Source organism: Drosophila kikkawai, chromosome X (assembly GCF_030179895.1).
Source record: "Drosophila kikkawai strain 14028-0561.14 chromosome X, DkikHiC1v2, whole genome shotgun sequence".
Classification (NCBI taxonomy): domain Eukaryota; kingdom Metazoa; phylum Arthropoda; class Insecta; order Diptera; family Drosophilidae; genus Drosophila; species Drosophila kikkawai.
In genome coordinates, this window is record NC_091733.1 from 20,805,689 (window position 1) to 20,821,484 (window position 15,796).

Here is a 15,796-nt window from a genome sequence, read left to right on the forward strand (position 1 = left end):
TTTGTTAATTAGACATTGAGAAAATGAATCAAACATCTCTTATAAACACTTGGTAAGTTGGTTATTCAACCAACTAGACGTACTTTTTTTTGGTAACGCAGTCACCAGTTCTCATTCATACCCTTAAAGGTGTTATCTTTCAATAACAACAGGGCTTTTCGAGTGTGTAAATATAATAGAAGAAATGAATGATTCTACTGAAAATGTCAAGTGATATGATAAGTGCCTCTGAGTTCGCCAAAAAAGTATGAATGGACCCTAGTGGACTCAAACCGAAAAAAATGTAATAAATTCCTTGAAAGTGCAATCAATGAAGGCCTTTGATGGTGTTTTTTTTATATACAGAACTAAATGAGTGCATTTTATCGATAGATACGATCCTGAATAGTATAAGTGAATTACTTTGGGTGTTACGAAACCTAAAAACCCTGACCTCTAGGCGGGCACCTTTGAACACTGCTCTCTGTCCCTTGAGATTCTGGCTAGTTTCCGGTACTTTTCGAAGGGGTTTTAGGTTCGGTTTCCCCCGAGGTGGAGACTTTGTTTACTTGCGATAATATGGAACTGCTGCAAATGTGTGAGGAAAGTCACGTATTTTTTAGGGGCAAAAAGATGGGTCAAGATGGAGGAATGAATTGTCAGATTTTCAGAATCTTGGATTGTTAACAAATGCTCACCTGTTTGTTCTGCTTTTCGGCCACCTGCTGCTGCTTCCTTGCTTCGTTGGTTGCTTGCTAACACTGTTATGCTGCTCCGCTTGGCAACACTCTGTTATGCTGCTCCGCTTACCAACACTGCTGCTCCCAGTGGCAGACTGGCAGACGGACACCTGTTTCAGTTTCAAAAATTGGTCTTGCAAAAAGGGGTGGGGACTTTCTTACACTTGTGACACTAAAGCGTGACGCTGTTTAAAGGCATTTTGGTAGTAGTAGTAATAGTAGTAGTAGTTGTTGTTGGTTTAAAGCACTTTGTGGGTTCACACTTCAAAAAAATATGTTTGGTATTTGTATAATATGGTCAGAACTTGTGATTTTTTTTAACACTCTATAGGTTTTCGCGAGTTTTTTTGGGGAATATTCTGTATGTTTTTTGTTTTACATTCATCGGTTTTGTGTTTTTTTTTTTTTTTTTGTAATTTTTTAGCTTGTAATTTTGTGTTTTTGTGAATTTTGTGTGTGTTTCGGTTTCGGTTTCAGTTTCCGCTGCAAATGCTGCTGCTCGATTGTGGCAGAGTTGCTTACGCGACGGAACCAACACGTTGAATAAAAGTCCGAGCGACGTTCAAATTCGCTTAAAGCCAATAAGTCAGCCAGCGGCAGAGACGTCGACGTCGGCTGCGGCAGAGACCGAACGATTCTAACGCTGCGAGAACGCAACGAAATGGCATAAGGAACGAGCACGCGCGCACGGACCGAGCGAAATCGGAACGTCCAAAAGGCGCGGCCGCTGCTGCTTGTTGTTGTTGTTCTTACGTGCCGCTGCTGCCCCTGCTGCTGCTGCTGTTCTAAGTCAAAGTCGCGCCGCCATAAAATCTAATAAGAACGGCAGTGCTGTGTCAAAAAGGAGGGGGTGGTGCGGGAAACGGTTCGGAACGGAACAGAACGGGGTGGGTTGGTGGGAACGCGTCGTCGGTCGGTCTGGCTGGCTGCGGCGTCAGTTGGCGACAGCGACAGCGACTGTGGCGTTGCGTTCGAGTCCGGTACACGCAAAGCACTGAGACGCTAAAGTGCCGACGCCGACGCGACCGACGAAGCGACCGACCGACCAACCAACCAACCGACCGGTCGGAACGATTGGCAACGGGCCACGTCAAACAAATAAACAAACGCACTACAAACATCGGCCAGAGGCGTTGGGGGTACAAAGGGAGGGGGTTGTTTCTTAGAGTTAGATATTATAATTATAGGATTCCTACAATAAATAGCTATCTCTATCAGTTCCACAGTGTCCCATTAAAATTAACGATCAGTTAAAGTGTGGTTTAAGGGGGAAACATGTTAACATAAAAATACTAATCCCTGTCGGGGGATTTAATATAATAACATTAACCATATAAAAATATGTGGGAGTTCGGAAGAATATGATGAATAAATAATGTTACAATGTTTATTCACATTCAATTTAAGCTACAGGAAATCCCCTTTTACGAAGCCACTGGCCGGCCCCCGTGGCATGGAAGTAGATGGTGGAAGTGGAATCGGAACGGCAGGGCAGATATCCAAAAATTGAATGTGCACATGTGTGGTGTGTATGTGTGTGGATATGCGTGGAAACGCGAAAGAGCAAAAAGTCGAAAGCAGAACGCAAGAAAGCAAAAACAAAAAAAGAGGCACAGTGGGGCAGCTCCCCAGGGAATTGGCAAAGAAGTGGGAGGGGGAGGTACAGAGCTACTGCCACTACTACAGACTAATCCGACAGACGGATCGATTATGTAGGGATCTTTGTACACATTTATAGCGGCGGATGTGTGGGAAAGGCGAAAATAGCAAAAGCATTGGCCCCTTATCAATATTCGCATTTTATTTGGGCTGTCAAATTTGCCACCCACCACCCCCTCAGACCACTCCATTGAGTCGTTCCCCTGCTTGGTCCCATCGTTTCCAAAGTTCTTCCAAACTCCCTCGCTTCCTCTCTCTTTCTCTGGCTCTGTGGGGCTCGTGACTGGGGCGGAACGTTTGGCATCGGACTGGGTGCTGCACACACGCATTTCAAATGCAGCGACGTCAGCAGCAGCAGCGCCGCCGTGACCTTGAAAATGTTTTTTATGCTCCCCATCGATCCCTCTCGCTCTCGCTCTCGCTCACTCCTTCTTCTCTCTCTTTTTAAGCCCAAGCGGCATGCGCAGCCGGTTGTGCGGCACACTGCAAGTGTCTGCAATTCCTTAATTTTGGAGTTAACTTTATTAACTAAGTATTTGACATATTTTTATGTTTTTGTTTCAAAAGTAAAATATTTGTTAAAAGCAAGCAAAGTAATATTTTATTGTCACAATTAATTAAAACAATTATTTGATAAAGATAAAGAACAAAGGCATTTACACTTTATATTTTATGACTTACCCGGGTATTCCCTTATCTAAGATTAAACAAAATTAAATAAAATAAAAATATATGTATACATATTGGAAATATGGAATCAGCGAAACAAAAGCAAGTAAAATTTAAGTAAATTTTTAAAACTAAATGTATCAATTTTAAATGACTAAGATTTAATTTATAAATTATTTAATTCATATTATATTTCATTTAAAATGTATATTTAAAAGGTAGTTTTTAATTTGATAAGGAATATGGTCGAATTGATCCCCATTTTATGTCGCTATTGGTATTTGTGTTTGGGGCTTTTCTCAAGCAATGTCGTTGCACAAACTTTAAAAGCAGGAAAACAGCAAAAAGTCGAGACCCCAAAGCCGATAAAGCCCAAGAACACACTTAATTATTGCATAAATAACAACAACAACAACTACTACATGTGTGATAAGTTATCGGTTATCAGCTAATGGTGCACGAATAAGGCTGCGAGGCAAGGAGGTAAAGAAAGGCCGAATGAGACGACGTGACAACGCTCAAGTTACGTCGAGAAGAAGGACGCCAAGGAGCCAAAGGAGCGCTGCAAGCTACGAGTGAGAATTCTTCCCGCTATCAATCGGTGGGGTTGGGTGGGAATGGAACACCGGCGAAAAAAGCAACTAAACGCCGGCTACAAAGTCGCATAAAAACAATAACAAATGCTCCACTCTTGCAGGCAGCGTGAGAGCAAGAGCGAGAAACAGAGAGGGAGAGAGTGGACCCGCCGCCAACCGGCTATGTTCCATATCCATCCGTTTCGTTTTTCGCTCACACAGTTTGTTTGTCCCACTCACGTTTCCACGCGACCGCCGAAAGCAAAAACAAGGGGGCAAGAGAGACGGGTGGCCGAGCCAAGGGGGCGAAAAAGCGAAAGCTTCGTGGCTCGCGTTCGCCTTCGTATCGCTTCGGGTGCGCCTTCGTGCCCAGTGAATGTATTGGGGCTATTTTTAGACTCTTACTCGCATCATGCTGCTCCTCCATTCGCCGTGGATCCCGTCATTTGCTTTCTGATTGGCCGACGGGCTCCAATAGAAATGTCTAGCGGCAAGAACAACACAATGGCAATAACAGAACCCACTGTGGGGCAGCAACAACAACAACAACAGCAACAGCAACGGCAGGCACAGCAACAGCAATAGCAACAACTACGGCAACTAATATAAGTATATTCCAACACAGAAAAGTTCTATGTCGCCGTCGCCGCTGTTGGCATCTAATAGCGAATTTATAAAGGAATAAAATGAGCATTAAAAGCGCCAAGTGGCGACGGGGAACGCAGGGGAGGCGCGGGCGGTAGGCAAAACGGGAAAGAGGTTCGTGGGGTTCATGAGGCGGAGGCGGAGGGGGGCTTGCTTGCCAGTGGCATATGGAAATTGTGCAGCAGCTGCGATGTCCGAAGCGTGCCAAAAAGTGCCCCAAAAGAAAGTGCACACAAAGCGAGGGAGACTCACAGACACAGTTGGGGTCAGACAAATAGGATAGCCAAATTGTCGCCTCACAGAAAAATACAATACTTCAAGTAGGAAGTACTACTTTTTTTTTTTAAACTAATAACTGCTTTTTAAAGATCTAGTTAAATTATTACTTCAGCCATAAAAATATATTTATAATAATTATGAAGAAAAGATGCTTATAAGAAAACTAAATTCAGTAAGCCAAAATTTGTTTTACCCTTGACATAGATATCTATCATAACTCAGGCAAAAATGTATTAATTTTAAATCGGTTTTGTGTTAGTTTTCATTAGGTTAATAAATCTGCATACTACATTTAATTTTTTAAGAAATCGAAATTTTTTTTTGGCCATTTTACCGAATTTTTGAAGAAATAGTGAAATTTTATTTTCTTTCCAACATGGCTAGAAAGACTCGCCTGTTGATGCTGATCAAAAAGATGGTATGCCTTATAGGGTCGCAAACTACCTCTTCACTAAATAAAATCATAAAAGAAAAGCATAAAACCCAATACGGGCAGCTTTTCTATGTTAGTTTTTTCTTGGTTAACATATACATTATTAAAAATTTTAGGAAATATGTACAAATTTGTTTAAATTTTAAAGAATTTTAATGATGTAAACCCTTTAAATTTGCTTACATTTTTAAATTATTAAAAATAAGAAAAAGTTTTACAAATGTGTATAGATTCAGGCTAGTTAATTTCTCCATTTCGAACTTTAGACTTTTATTTTGACCGGGCCTGTATGGAAGCAATTATATGGAATGGGATTGCGAAGGGAAGAATGGAAGCGATGGATCTGCGGCTGCTGTGCGCCTGTTCGCACTTTTGCAAGTGCAGTGGGAGAAGCTCTCGCACACACACACACACACACACACACACTCATGCGTTGCGTGTGTGGGGGCTAGCACTCCCACTCCTTCCCTTGGAAGCATCCAGTGCAGCGCTGCAGCTCTGAGTTAGTCAATTGGAATTGTCAGTTATTGTTGCTGCTGCTGCAGTCAGTGGCGCATTCATAGCTAAAATTTTGCTTTAATGAAATGCTAAAACGTGTTATGTAAACCAACAACAACAAAGGGTCAACTAAGCGGGGCGGAAGTCGACCCAGCGAATACCCAGGGATTTTTTAATAAGTAAAATTTCTTGGCTGGGCCTGATAGGCCGGGGTCTCTACAGGGTATTTCAGACAATTTCAATAGCAATTGCTGTGCGATCTCTCTCGCTCTCTCTCTTTCTGTCTTTCTCTCTTTTTTGCATATGAATATGCAAATAAATATTAATCATTGCAAACTAAGGAAACCCATAAAATAATCAGCTAAAACAGAATTTAGAGTGTCTGGGTCGCTGGGTCGCCTAATTGATACCCATCAGTTTGAACACGCCCACCCATTGAAATTGGAATTTTTATTTGCTGGAAGGCAAAAAGAGTTGGCGAGTGGTGGAGAGTGGAGACTGGAACGTTATTAAGGAAAATGTGTAAAGAAAGTGGAAGCTTTTTGGTTACCCTTTAAATATATGTTAATTATATATACTTTTCCTTCTTTATATATATAATTTTTAGCGAGTGCCAAGTGGTATGTGTTAATTATATATTTCTAATAATCTAACCGTCAAGAAACCAGTCAATATTTGTTGTATATTTCGAGGATCATGCTCTCTCTTTTTGACCCTGAAATTGTCACAATTCATGCTGTTTAAGCTACCGTGAATTTTTACATTGTTTGATATATTGTTATTTAAATATAAAGCAATGATTTATGGTACATGTATGATTTTATAATGTACTTATTTCCCCCAAGAAAACCTTAAATTTGAATTTTTTAAAATTTAAACTGTGATATTTTAAGGAGATTGTACATAGACTATTTATTATTAAAATAATTAAGCATAAACCATACATTTTAAAGGAAATACCCAACCCATTATATACCCTTTCTCTCATATTAAAAGAACTAAAAAATATAGTTAGATGGAATTTATAAAACTTCTAAGAGAAAGGATCTTATATATCTTTAAATAAATACAATAGAGGGATCCTAAAGAGGAAGTGCTTTTGGACCTACTCAATACAAGGATAAAGAGACATGTAATATCATCCGATCAGCCAGATTCTTTTTTTGGAAAGACTATAACTTTTTTTTATGACTTTTCTAGCTGTTAGTCACCAAGATCAAGCAGGCTTTCTCTCCTCTTCTTCTCCAGTCCCCCTGAAAATGCATTGGCAAATGACTTTGTGGCATTAATTAGACACAAATTGAAATAGTGTCGCGAGTCAAAAAGGCTAAATGAAATGAAAATATACGGATTTGCATACTAATCGATCGGTAACCCAGTGGGAGGTAGGTGTGGGGTTGCACCAAGGGAGAAAAATAGTATACATCAAAAGCGGAAATGCCGGATGAGCTAATGGTAGGTGTTGGGTAAGATCAGGGCCAGGAGTTAATCACCAGATCACTAGCCATCGATCAGCCCTGGCTTTGTCTCCGACTTATATATGAATATATATACATATGTATGTATATTGCTTCCAGTCACTTGATTTATCTATCGTGTAAGTGTCCAAGTGCCAAGCCCATTCAGAACACACACGACGAATGGCGAATGGAAGTCTCTGGGGGATTAGGTGAATAGGGTGGGGTGCTGTTGTGGAGCTGCCGAAATATCTGACAGATCACCAATTGTCACTCGCCACTTGTTTACAGCCGGGACTTGTTTACACACCACACATATTGCCTCTTGGAGAAGGGTTTCTACGATCTACGATCGATCTCTATGGGCTATGTCTGGCTCTGAGTTAATACCATTGGCTCGCTACTGGCTACTGGACTTGGCCTCCTATTGTTGGGTTCTGCTCTTGGTTAAAAGTATTCCTGCTTTTAAGGGGAGTTTGTTTTTGCCAGAAGGTTATAACTTTATGATAAAGAAAAATTTAAGAGTTTTGAGTTGAATGTAAAATTATTTTACATTAAGTTTCAAATTGTTAACTACACTTAATAATTAAGTATTTCCACATATTTAATAGCACAATCTTGTATACACATATGTGCTCACCATTGTCTATACCCAAGGCCGGCCACCGTCACTTCATGTCAGGGATGCTAGAATCAGTTGGGAATTATATGTGCACAAGTGTGAAATTTTTTTACGTGAGATTTTTAGGGCGAATTAGCCATGGTTTTTTTTTAAAAATTAACCAGCAAAATAAGTTAACTTCGCCCTTGATTTAAGAAATGAACTAAATAAAGGAAATTAAAAAAAAAAAAATCTAAAAAATTTAACTGTAGAAAACTTTATTCAGTTTTAAGGCACATTTTTGTAGGAAGAACTGAATGAAGAATGAAGAATCTTTTTAGGAACGATCTAAAAAGTACTTGGGAAATGTTTGAAAACAAACAGACTTATTCTGATCTAAATACGGAATTCTCTTTAGGAAAGACCTTCATAAAATTGATTGTTGTGAGGCATGACAAACAATAAAAAAATACTATATACTACACATAGTACTTGTTATCAATCCGTATCGATGTGATGTGAGCTTTGAACGCAGTAAAATTGAAGTCACTATGAAAGAATAATTCTTATCAATTCAATGACGTAGGGCAAAGAAATATTCAATCTTCAAACAACAACAACAACAATCAAGGCAAATAAATTTTAAAAATTTATACAATAAACAACATTAAGCATTTTATATAAAATTATTTTCAATATATTTCGAGCATTTTATAGTAGTAGTTTTTTGTTATAAAGTGTATTCAACACTTCGGCTTTTGAAGTCTGAGAAAACCTCTTTCTCTAATGTTTTTTCTGTCGCCTTTTGTTTATGGTTTTCGATATTTCGAATCTTGTTTTTCCGCATGCCAGCACCCAGCTACAGATCTAGCTCTAACCACTAGATGTATCGACCTGTTGGAGTCGCTGGACTTGGAGATTAACACATCGAGGCGGAGCATTGGGTTAAATGACACGATCGATGGTCAACCTGTCCCCAAGTTCGAGCCACTAAGCGGCTGTTATTGATTAGTGTGACTCTTGGCAACATCTTAATGCCCAGCAAAACGAGATTCGGAATGCCTACGAGGGCACATAAATCAAAGACGATCGGTGGAATATATCATAATGGATCTATCGTCGAAGTGGTATTTAAAGCTAGCAGAGTAGAGTTGGAGGGTTGGAGATGTCGTGCCTGACTGTGGCACAATGTGCCACATTGTCCGGCTCCGTGCATCCTCTCTAGCTGCATGCCTCCGGGGTTTTATGGCCTCACGCAAGACCATAAAAACACTTGGCCCAGTTGGAGTAAGGGAAGAAGCGGGCCAGAGCCAACGAGGCGTATGAGGAATGTCAGAACTACAATGTAGTTGACATTTGGGTATATCCCGTGTGGAAAGTGACTGAAGGACTCACTTCACTTGCTTTTTACTTTCATCAATTTGTACTTTTTGTCGTTAATTTCCATGCAAGTACAAGCTTATTGCTTGAAATCAATGGGGGGTAGTTTGAGATGGGTTTTATAATCACAAAATTGAATTTTTCTTAATGCCAATAGTGGGAATAATTATTTTTTAGGTAAATGTTTTTGAAAAATAATAAAAAATTTCTGCAAATATCTACCAGAATGTAAGCAGTGCTTGGAGTTTAAAGTGCCAGGTAGTTTTCGTACCTCAAAAAATAATTTCATAATTTAAGGAAAAAAAATAATTTGATGACTCCCTAAAAGTTTACCTCTTCAAAATTTTCCTTTGAGATTTCAACCTTATATCTTTTCCCGGTTAATCAGTGCATGACTGTGTGTAGTGTGTGGGGAGCATAGTAAACAAGGCAAATAGTAGTCATATAATCATAGTCAGAGTTCGGTAGGCGATAAATGACGAATATTCTGCGCTGGTGATATCGAGACCTGCGCCTCCTGGCGGCGGAAATGCGCCAAAGATATCGGCGATAACTAAAAAAATAACATTCAAATTTCCGATTTGATTCACGGGAAATTTGCTGACTGCATCCCTAACTCGGTCTAATGCTTTTTCCTGCGTTATTTGACACAGAGAAATATAATGTTATTAACTTTTAAAAAATGTTGATTTTATTTGATATACATATTTTTTTTTAGGAAATAAGAAAAGCAGTAGACTAAAAATCAGACAGCATCAATGTATAGATACTTTATCGATATTTTAACAGAAATTCTATATAAAAATCAATATGTTAAAGCTGCTATAAATCAATATTCTCTTCGGTGTATTGAACGACCTTCAAAAATGTAATTTTGAATTTTTTGTATATATAAAGACAACAATTTAATAATATATATTTCTTTAATTTCTAATAAAATTAAGTAACATTAAAATCGATATTTTTCGATACTTAAAATTCCGATATATTAACATTTTCGAAATTTCCCATATGATTTTGAGCGCAAAATTTTATATCAGATTGTAAACATTCTCAGAATTAAGTTTAGCTTGTCTAGGATATTCAATATAAAAATCTGACTAGTTTATATTAGGTGGTTTTAAGCTGCAATGTTTTTAGTTGAGTGTGCACTGGCGTTTTCCTAATCGTTGCACCAGAAAGGGCAATATATGGAAGGAGTAGGAAAAAGCCGAGGCAAGGCAAACATTATTGTCTGTGGGCAGCACGCGAGAAAAGCTTCCGCGCCCCAGCTCCGACTTCGACTCTGGCTCCGTTATTTGCCGCCGTGTGGGTTGCCAGTTTTTCCTGGGAAAACAGCGGATCAATAACAGGGGCGGCGACGACAACAACAACAACACACGACAGCCAAGGGCGCCACTCTGCAGCCGGTTAGGTTGGTCCTTCAGCGAGTCAGCCAGTCAATCCTTCAGTTAGCCAAGTTCCTAGTCTGCCAATGCCACCCCTGTCGCCCCGCATAAACTTCAATTAGAATTTAAGCGAGTGGAAAGCAAGCACAGACAGTGAGAGGAGTCAAAAAGATAATAATAATTTTATATAGATCTGAAGGATACCCTCTAGCTATAATTTACTGGGTAATCTAACTATTTTGAATGCTTAAAGTTCTTGCTTAATTTTTAAATAGAAAATAGTTGGAAATGCTTGCTTCTAGAGGTTTACTTAGCTTACAATTACAATTTACAATTATTACATAATTATATATAGATCTAAAAGATACCCTCTAGTTATAGAAAAATATATTATATAAATAGGGAAAATATTTCTTTTAAGTGTTCAAAGTTCTTGCTCAATTTTGAACTAGGAAATAGTTGGAAATGTTATCTATGTTACCTTCTACAAGGTTTACCTAGTTTTCAATTATGAGGACACATAATTATATATAGATCTCAAGGATACCCAGTAGTTATAGAAAAATATATCATTTTCAGGAAAAATGTTTCTTTTGAGTGCCCAAAGTTCTTGCTTAATTTTCACCTAAAAAATAGTTTAAACCTTCCACAGGTTTACCTAGTTTTACAATTATGATCTCATGTTTGTTATAGTTTTACGATATTGATAACTTTTCGGTAATATATAGCTTATCAAATAATCCCAGCGATTCCGACAGCTTGACGTTATGTTTTATGGAATTCTCTCGATAGAAACGGGCAAAAGAGGAAAAATTCTAAGAGGACTCCTTCCTTCCTTCCTGCCTGTTCCCCTTAACTGTTGCACATCAGATTTTCTCTCTGCGAATAGTTGGCAACTGGTGACCCATTTCCGTGGCTTGGTCAGGGAGGAGCCTTAGGAGGCCACACCCGAAAAGCTTTACAAAAAAAAAAACATACCTTGAAAGCGAAACTCTGCTTTGTTTGGGATCCACTTGGTATCGATTGACGCTGAGAAGTCGCTCCACCACTCCCTGCCTCGAGCTTCCAACTCTGAACTCCAACCCCTCGTGAACAAAAAAAAAAAAAAAAAAACTAAAAGAGAGAACCATGGAGCGAGGTCCTGCACGCAACACGAAAAACTTTCTTTCACATTTTTTCGACGCCCGCTTGCTTTTACGATACGAAATTACGATTGTATAATAAAGCGGACGACAGCTGGAGAGCTGGGGAGCAGGAGCAGGAGGAGGAGGAGCCAGCGTCGTCGACGATGGAGACATTGAAAGAGAGGAGCATGGCGGCCGGATCCGAGTCCGAGTCCGGGTCCGGGTCCGGGTCCGGGTCTGGGCCAAGTGGGCCGCCATTTTGTGTGCAGACTTGTGGCGCCAGTTTTATGTACTCGACGAGCAACACGCGTTCGCGGACAGGCAGGCGGGACAGGAGGACATCGGCCAGCAGGACAGGCTGTGCAGGATGTGGGCTGAGCATAGTGCTGGCACTGGGAAAAATAACTAAAAAAAAACAATAAAAGTCTAAGACACATCAGGCAGTTTTGGGAAGTTTATTAATTCCTGATTCCATACTTTTTGTTAATTAAAATCCTCTAATTAATTAACCTACTTGGATTAAAGTTAATTAATACGAAAAAGAAAATTATTTAAAAGTAACAGAAGGAAAGCAGTTTCCTTAGGTTAATGCTTTGTTTTAAATTTAATTATGGCAATTTCTTTAGTTTTTAAATGTTTACTGGAGCTACTCATAGAAAACTGGCTTCAAAGGGCTAAGTTAAGGTTCCAATTTACTTAACTGTTAGTTAAACTTAACAATCAGTTCTGCTGCCCGCAAATAAAAAAAAGTTTTAACGAAATATATGTATATTAACCAAAGACATAAAATAATTTTTTAAGTGGTTTGATATAATTGAACCAAAAAAATAATTAAAGAATGATTTAATTTACAGTTTTATTAATTGTAAGTTAACATAACGAACCGTTAAATTTTCCTTTCCATAAACACAAAGCTGTTTTTTCGGAATTAATAAGAATTAACTAAAAATTAAATAATTGCAAATAAAGAAAATACTCTGTAGGGCTTTTTATTTTGATTACAAAAAAAAAAAATTAAATTAACGATGAGTTTAGGAGCCACTTAAACCGAAGGTTAAATAATAACTGACACAACCCAATTTGAACTTCAATATTTGAACCAAGTTTGGAGTTCATTTTAACATTAAGTCATAGTTGAAACCAATTTTTTGATAAAAATTAATCTTAGGAATATAAGTAATAAATTTCCTTTAAAAAAACCTAGAACATAGCTAGTTTATAAGCTTTCAAATAGCCAAAATGCCTCCTCTAAACGTGGGATGTCAAGACCGGGTAACTGGGAACTAGTAACTGGGATCCGAGGAGGACCTCGGACTAGGACATAAACTCATTTATTGTGTGGGCCGTGTGGCACCCCCCAGTCCAAGCCCAATCATCCCTTCCCCCAGTCTCTTAATACTCCCCAGTGGTCGCCAGGCGGGCGTGCGCTACGCAATTAATTCAAACACTCGAAGGACACAGGTCACAGGACACAAGCACACACGCACAGCCGTTGGCTTTTCCTCTGCTTTCTTTCAGTTTTTTTTGTTTTTTTGTTTTTATGAAACCTGCTTGCAGGTGAGAGTTTTTTTTGGGGTCGTTGCTGCTGGCTCAGCATATTTGCGTATGTGATTTGGCCCGCCGGCATGTGGTTAATGGCGTCAACAAACGAAGAGAACACCCCAAGCATGAGTCTCCTCCAACTCCAGAGGCAACATTACCATTTTGAACCCAGATACTGTGTGTGGAGTGTCATGTGTAGGTCCAATTCTAGCTGGAAATATGCTTTTCCCTGATAACTGAGGCATTTTCTAAAAGGTTTCTGGGAATAAATTTCATTAAATTTTTCCTTTTTTTTTGTTTTATAAATATTTTAATTGAATTTTAGAGGAGAAAAAGTTTCCTCTATTATTTATAATTTTGTTTTCAGCAATTTGTAGTCTCACATAAATAGTTATAAAAGCTTCCTGGAATCAAATTTCATTTAATTTTACTTTTTTTTTTTTGTTTACAAACTTTTAAATAATTTGTAGAGGAGAAAAAGTGACCTTTTCATTATTTATATTTTATTCTTGACAAATTTAAAGACTCATATAAATAGTTATACATTTTCGGTGGAAGGTTAAGGGGTTAAGGGGAAGCTCAAGGGGCACTTGGTTCCAGCTCAGATGGAATCTTTTGATATTCCGCCGGCCGAGAGGGGTGGGGGGACTGGGGATCGCTGCTGCTAAGCACACCGAAGCTTGGAGTAGTGCCTCTTCGCTGATAAGGTTTTGTGTGTGCCATCGTCCAGTGGCGTCTGTCAAGGGGACTTGCCTCGCCAGTTTGGCCATCAAGTAGTCCCCTTTATGGTTGCCTCTGCCTCTGGTTCTAACCGCTGCTGGAATGTTCTCAATTGAAGTGAATCGTGAATCATATCCTCAACCTACAAGTGAACTCTGAGTGGAATGAAATCGGAATGGAGATTACAATATTTCATTCACACTGCGTGTTGGTGTTCCTTTTTCTTTTTTTTCATATTTATTTTATTTATTTTATTTGTTTGCATTTAGTTGAAACGAGGGAATATAGCGATTGCGAATGCTAGAAAACTAGACTGTTGGGGGGTAAAAGAGATCCAGCGGATATATGAATATACAATACAAATTACCTAACTATTTATAGGTTGAAATAGTTTTTTATTAAAAATATTTATATATTTATTAGTACATTTATTATTACTATTTTTTAATTATTTACCTAAAATAACAATAATAACAATTTGTTCTCTTGTATATATATTCCATGTCCTTTTAAAAAATCCAAACATTAAGAGACATTTTAGCTAAAAAACTTTAGAAAAATATGACTAAATGTTAACAGTTGACAGTTTACAAAGAGGTTTCGATGAATTTTTTACCTCTTATTAAGTTGTGCATTTTTAAAATATTTTTTTGGGAAATAATAAAAATTTGTTTTCACCTGGATACGGTTAAAAATACTCACCTGTTAATGCTGATTAAGAATATATATGATTTATGGGGTCAGAAACGGCTTTTTCGCAGCTTTGCAAGTTTCTAACCAAGTTTATATGATCAACGATCCTAAAGAACAGGGCTGCTCTTTGTCCTTGCCAGGAGTCAATCTCTACCTATAGCGCCTCTTCAGATCCTCTTGATTCCTATACATAAACCCCTTCTTTATAGTCTAATTTACAGCTCTCGCAGTGTGTGTTAGTCACCTAGATAGAGTAGAAGGCTCCACCCCCTCCCTATTGCGACTCCGGGTTGGATTGGCCAATTGGACAATCCACAGATATGACTATCATTCGGTGCAAGAGGGGTGGGGAAGAGTGCCGCCAAAGTGAAATCACTGGCGCGAAAATAGCGACAATTACTTAATGCATTTAATAAATTCAAGCCGACAACTATTGGCCATAAATTATAAGCGCCGCGAGCAGTTGATAAAGCCCTGGATCGGCGGAGGGATCGATCGAGCGATCCAACGATCGATCGATCTATCGCTCGTCTGTCCGCAGTTGTAATTGCTAATTATAACCGAGGGCCGCCGTCGCGAATCGGGGATCGGAACTGGCTGTCGCGGATTGGCCGGCCAGGGTTTGGGTTATCGCCCGCCAATCGCTGGACTGATTGATAGGAGGAGCGAGGAGCACCAAGGGCTAACCATGGAGGAGAGGGTGACTTCCGATTAGATTGCACATTAAGTCATGCTCTATAAGTGTGTCCATGTCCACTGGAGCCACTCACTACTGGCATTTTCCGCCAAGAGATCTGTGTATTTCCATGGCATTTGGTATTTGGAATTTGCTTCTTGATGGTAAATCAGCGTCAGGTCTAGATTAAAGATCGATTTCTCGATGCGTAGTTAATATTTTTTGTATAAACAAACAGCCAGTTAACTAACGTGGACTTTTTAAGGGGTTTCAATAGTTCTAAGGCTCGATTTCTCGCTGCGTAGTTAATATTTTTCGTTAAGACTAACGTGGACTCTTTAAGGGGTTTTAAACTTGATTTAGTCATAAAAAAATGATGAAGATTTGATAGTTTGCCGCAAAGAAAGAGTTTCGCTTGTGATTAATTGCATATTTTGATAATTTAACAGTCCCTGTTAGAAAGCTTACCTATGGTTAATAATTTAAACTTGACTTAATCATCAAATATAATGAAAACGTGTTAGTAGCAAATTATTTCCTTAAAAAAAATCGATTTTGGCGCTTTGCGCTCTTAAAAGCTATTGTTAATAAGCTAACCTCTGGTTAATAAACTAAAATCAGTTTAATCATAAAATAAATAATCATCAGTTAGTCTGGAATCTATCAAAACAAATCCGATTTTTTCCACTTAACCTCTTATTTTATTATTTAAATAGTCTCCGCTAAAGAGCTAACCTA

The 15,796-nt window shown here is 38.7% G+C and overlaps 1 protein-coding gene and 1 long non-coding RNA gene across 2 annotated transcripts in view; one reads left to right on the plus strand and one right to left on the minus strand.

Annotated features, from left to right (window-relative positions):
* Positions 1 to 1,267, minus strand: part of LOC108084666 (Activating transcription factor 3) — a 41,715-nt gene extending 40,448 nt beyond the window's left edge. The window contains exon 1 of the mRNA XM_017180988.3: positions 678 to 1,267. The gene's annotated coding sequence lies outside the window, so the exon portion shown is untranslated. The remainder of the gene's footprint in view (positions 1 to 677) is intronic.
* LOC121502061 (uncharacterized) overlaps positions 1 to 15,796 on the plus strand; it is a 95,155-nt gene that overhangs the window by 45,486 nt on the left and 33,873 nt on the right. The gene's annotated exons all lie outside the window — the stretch shown is intronic.